A 5,565-nucleotide genomic window follows, 5' to 3' on the forward strand; every position below is an offset into this window, starting at 1 on the left:
ATGGTCAGCCTTCCTTATCTTTTACTCCTGCCTCCTTCTCATACCACAGATTAGAAGTGTGCTGTGGAGCCTCCTCCCTCTGCTCTTTCCCATCTGTGCTGTGCTATCCTGCCAGAGGTTTCTAACTTGACCATAAGGAAAAATTTAAAAAAAAAAAAAGCTAGACTTAAAAACCCCACAACCTCTATCTTTCCTCTGCAAGTGTCCCAGCCCAGAACTGCAGCCTGCTGCTCTCAGTGCCGCTAATTAGCTAAGCAAGGCAAGCACTCATTAGCCCCACCTGGGTCACTCTGCAGCTGGGAAAGGGAGCCTTAACCCCCACATGGCTCCAGAATAAATAGGTGAGAGGTGGATTTGTGCTCTGTGCCAGCCCCTCCTGGCATCAGAGCCCCAGCCAGCCTGGCCCTGGGTGCCTTTGGATGGTGCTGGCAGGGATGTCCTGCAGGGAGGGTGGATGTGCTTACACTGCTCCTCTGCAGAGCCCAATCTCCCGGGGAGGTGCTATCAGCTCAGATTTGGAGAGGCACTTTGGGAGGGGCAAACACTTGTTACAGCGCTGCAACTTCAGCTGTTCTCATGAGTGCCTTGTTGGTAGTGGCTCAGAGGGCAGATCTCTGTGGGGAGAGAGGGAGCCTCTGGCACGGTGGGTATAACTGCAGTGATGGAGTTTGGCTTGACACTGATCTGCTCTTTCATAGCCATAACTTCAGAAACAGCTAAGCAAATCCATCTGCCAGCTTAATTTAAAAAATTAGATTGCTAAAGTTACAGCATAAGGTATAAGTGAACACCAGAACTATTCCCTGTGTTATCACATAACTATTTTTGTCCTTCTAGATCAAGGTTTTTCTCAGATCAGCTGGGTGTTTTTTTCAGCTGTGGTTGTGCATCAAGCCCCAGTATAGAGCCCAATGTGATGGGTAAAACACATACATGTGAGACAAACCAATCAGTCTCAGGCAGTTTGTAGACTTTAAGTAAAGGCTCTTACAGGCTGGATTCACCCTAAATGGGCAGGTAGAATAAGTTTTAGAATAGGAACAAGTGTTTGGTTCCTTGTTAAGTTCATTATTATTTTCAGGAAATTGGTGCTAAACCACAAAAGGCACCTCTCTAGGAAAGGAAAAGAGAAGGATGGGAGTAACAGCTCTGCCTGGAGACGGGAGCTGGTGAAGAACACTGAGCAGTGGTGAGTCCTCAAAATGAAATCTGCCTCTGTCCTTCCCTCACTGTTACAAAGAAGCACAGCAGCTGCACAGCCAACAGCAAGAAAAGGATGGGGAGTACCTAAAATACTTCTTGACTCTGACCAAGTCTTGGGAGTGCAGAGTTCTGCCTTCCTCCGTGTCCTCCACCCCACAGGTGGGAGGAAATTTGGAACTGAGCAGGCCTGTGGTAGGGGCTGACATGAAGGAGACCCCTGTCAGAACTAGGATTTTGAGACAGAATGATCACTGATACTAACAACATTAAAAAAACCCAAATGGATACTATTTTTGTTAGCTCTTTCCCTCCTGTATCTTTTTTTTCTCAGCTGGATCAAAGGAATTTGTTTGGCTGGTTTCTCTTTTATTTCAAGTCATCTTTGCTTTTCTTTCTGTTTGTTGATCTTCCCCAGAATGGTCTTCAAAGTTGGGGTTGGAAAGGCTGCAGGGGAATTTTGGTTGTCTGTTTGGTTTATATTCAATATTACTGTTGTAATGGTATCTGCATGTTTTGCTAAATTAATTTTTGTTTGGTTTTGCTTTCAACTTGATTTCCATGAGGCTGCTTCAGACAAATGGTAGCCCTCTCTCATGGGAAAGAAAAATCAGTTGAACAAAGTACTTGCTTTGGAAAAAAAAAAGAGGGTAGAGTTGTGATGGCTGTTCAGAGACTCTGCATCAGAAATAGAACTGATAAATTCTGCACCATAAATTTCCCACCTGAGGTGGGTGAGAGGGCACTTTTCTACATCTCTTACTGTGCCCAAGCACTACCAAAGAGATTTTTAAGCACCAGGACTGGCTGAAATCTATGTATGACATTGCCTCTAAGAAGAGAGGATCTCTGAAAACTCCATCCCCTTCCCTCTCCAAATGCACATTTTCCCTGTGGAAACTGAGTTTTTCCCCCATCCAGTCTAGGTAAGATTGTACATTTTGTGTAGGAACACAAACACTAGCTGGGTGTTTGTGGTGACAAGAGGCAGTGGGAGGATTTGCTATTTGCCTGGTGTGGTGGTTCTCTGATTTAAGTTTCTTAGCCCCCTCAGGCTCTGCTGTGGCTCACTGCCAGTATTTGATAATATTTTCAGAACAGGATGAATTATGCTTTATTGCTTGTTCACATAATGGACCAGTATCATTTAGGTTGGAAAAGACCTTTATGATCACCCAGCTCAACCATTACCCAGCACTGCCAAGCCATGTCCCTGGTGCCACATCTACATGTCTTAAGTATCTCCAGTGCTGGTGACACAGCCACTTCCCTAGGCAGCCTGTTCCAGTGTTTGACAGCCCTTTTGGTGAAGGAATTTTCCCCAATATCCAATCTAAGCCTCTTGAGGTATGACTTGAGGCCATTTTCTCTTGTTGTATCATTTGTTACCTGGAAAAAGAGACCAACTGTCACCTTTCTGTAGTTACAGAGGGTGATAAGGTCCCCACTGAGTCTCCTTTTCTCCAGGCTGAATGCCCTCAGCTACTCCTCATAAGGCCATTCTTTGGAGGAGGGAGATGTGCCCTGTAATTTAGTGACCATTGATTCTAAATGAGAAGGTTAATAGCTTGGCCACTTCATATTTTAACCCCAAGCTTTTCCCCTCCCTAATTGTAAAGCATGATAGGTTTTCTTTCCATATGGCTGTTCCCTGTGGGGCTTTGTCTGGATATATAAATCAAAGCCTTCCTGCCACATTTTGGGGCTTGGGGGCAGATTCTGCCCTCACGAGAGCATAAAGTAGGGTCACCCAGCTGCCAGCAAAGTCACCCCATTTTGCCTGCGCTGCTGGGAGTGGCCCCTGGGAACAGGCAAGGGAAAGATAGCCACTCAGATAACTGGCAGGATGGTTGGGTGCTGAGGACTTTGCAAATTGGATTGTTGATCTGGGTTGGGTTTTCCTGGTGCCACGGTCTAGCAGGGCAGACAGTATCTTAGGGACTGGGGCGCACAGACAGAGCTGCTGGCATCTCTCCTCTCTTCCCAGCAGGAAAATGAGGCTTACACATGAAGGTGAACCAGGAAGGCTGGGTGTGGGAAACCCAAACCTCAAAGGTTATTAAGTGCAGAAGAAGGAATAAATCACCTGGCCCTTCTGTTGCCAATTTCTCCTTTCTCCATTGCCTATTTACTTGTATTTTCATCGGGTCACAGGTTTAAAACAAGTCAGTGCTTCCACAGGCGCAACCGTTCCACCACAGGCAGGTGGTTTGGAGCAGGATCCTCATCTTGAACTCAGGGAAAAGCAGAAGTGCCTTGGCAGAGCTGGTTAGGGAGCTGAAACAGGAACCTGGAGGTTCCCTCTGGCCGAAGCTGTGACCTGTTTATCAGATCTCTGTTCAGGAGCCTACAGCATCCTTCCTGCCTAACTGTAAGGAGCACCAGCAGCTTGTATCGATATCCTGCTAGCATGGGACCCTCTGGAGCAGCCTGCCTCTTCCAGGTTACTGTCAGCCCTTGGCTATCCAGGCCCCCCACCCCAGCTGACACAGCTGCTGGAGAGGCTGGGGTGAGAAGGGGTGCAGGCAGCTCCCCCATCCCACCTTCAGCATCCCAGGTCTTTTCTAACAGCCCCTAAGTTCAAGACTGTGCTCCTGTGGGCATTCAGGCTCTCTCTTAACCCATGACAAAAAAGGCTGAGTATCTCAAAACTCCCTAGTTACAAGCAGGACTGTTCTGGGAAAGGTCTGGAGATGACTCACTGGATTAGTCACTAGCTCTTTTTTTTTGAGGCTGGGCACCTAAAATCCCTTCAGTCCATGAATCTGCCAGCCCTCCCCCATTTCAAGCTGCCTACAGTCACTTTCCTCCAAGTGACTTGACAGGTTTTGAAAGTCTTTCATGGACCTTGTTCTGTTTCTCTGACACTGGAACCAACATTGTGTCTAAACCAGTTTAAATTATGTTTATCCCAGGTGCATTTATTTATACATACCAAATTAAGTAAACCAGTAATAGTGCAGCATAACTGTTTCAAGAGCAACTACATTAGGAATCTGGAAAGAAATTATTTTTGTTGTATGTCAGGGAGATTTTTCTACAAGTAAGGCAGACCTCACACTAAAGCCAATACTGGGAATGTCAACTCCCTGCCCTTGGTATTTACAGAGAAACTGGATTAAATTCCTCCACCTCATGTAGAATAATAATGTTTAGCATGTAAGTAGCATTTTACAATTTCAGAGCAATAAACACAGATACCATGGTAATGAGAACTGACAAGGCGCTAGCATTAACTAATTAAGCCTTGCAACTTCCCTGAGGTATCAAACTATGACCATTCCCATTTTATAGATGAGGAAAATATACCTGAATTGATTTACTCACAGTCACAGAGCAATTCAGTGAAAGAGCTGGAGCCATGACTCAGTCCTGCTAATGTCTGGATGGCTGCTCAGCCTCCTGTAAGGCTCTGCCTTATCTCTAGACCTGTGCATCAGCACAGCCTGGTATCCCATCCTTAGCAAGATTTAGAGATCAATCACTTTCAATTTCTGCTGACTGCTGTGGAAGGAATGGGATCGGAATATCTCTCTAGCCAAATGCAGCAGCAAAGTGTGGAGGTATTGGTGATGTTGGAAATGGATGCTGGTGAAGTCACAACATGTTAGTACTGGAGAGCTGCACTCCCCACAGTAGCAGCATAGCAGGAAAAGCAACTGGCAGGCAGGTGTCAAATGAAGCTTTGGAAAGGCTGTGTTGGCTGAAACCACCACGGGCTTTGCCTTTCCAACCCCACCACAGCTGCAGCAGTTGGTGTGTACACAGCCAGATAATTTCTAATCTGTATGGGCTTAGTGGTTTACACACCAACACTGCATCTGGCCCAGGAACCTCGGTGGGGAGCACAGCACTGGCACCAGCACTGAACAGGAGCCACACTGTTCTGTGCAGTAGTGCTCAGTGCTTCTCACAGCGTGTGAGATCAGCAGCTTTAGACAAGAAATACAGCTTTCCTCCACATCACCTCTTCAGGTCCAGACTACGAAACCCTGGTTACAACAAAAAGACCTTCAGGCACTCTGCTCATACAGCACTAATCCCCATCTAAGAAGGTGTTGAACAGAGAACGGAATTGTCATGGCTTGCAAGCAAAATGGCATTTGAATTCCCCTCTAGGAACATATAGTCTACCTCTGCTAGAGTGACTGATGAGGACGCTGCTATGCATGGAGCACTGCCCTGCTGTGCAGCATCCTCTGCATTCTGTCTGGGGCTGTTCCCTGTGCCTGTGAGTGCTTTGCTCCTCAGCACAGCACCTCTGAGTTGAACAAGCTCAGGCTGCGGCGCCGAGTCCCACTGAGCCTCTGGCTGGTGTTCAGGGGCAGTCTGCAGGAACCAGTCCTGGAGCACAAGGCACATGTA

At 46.8% G+C, this 5,565-nt stretch overlaps 1 long non-coding RNA gene across 1 annotated transcript; it reads left to right on the forward strand.

The window, feature by feature from the left end:
* Positions 1-508: 508 nt before the first annotated feature.
* LOC146763394 (uncharacterized) lies at positions 509-5,313 on the forward strand. The gene is made up of 3 exons (XR_014952145.1): positions 509-643; positions 1,082-1,189; positions 5,176-5,313. It is a non-coding gene; the product is annotated as an uncharacterized LOC146763394 (long non-coding RNA).
* Positions 5,314-5,565: the final 252 nt, after the last annotated feature.

The sequence above is a fragment of the Lonchura striata genome, chromosome 1A (genome assembly GCF_050655825.1).
Source record: "Lonchura striata isolate lonStrDom1 chromosome 1A, ASM5065582v1, whole genome shotgun sequence".
Classification (NCBI taxonomy): domain Eukaryota; kingdom Metazoa; phylum Chordata; class Aves; order Passeriformes; family Estrildidae; genus Lonchura; species Lonchura striata.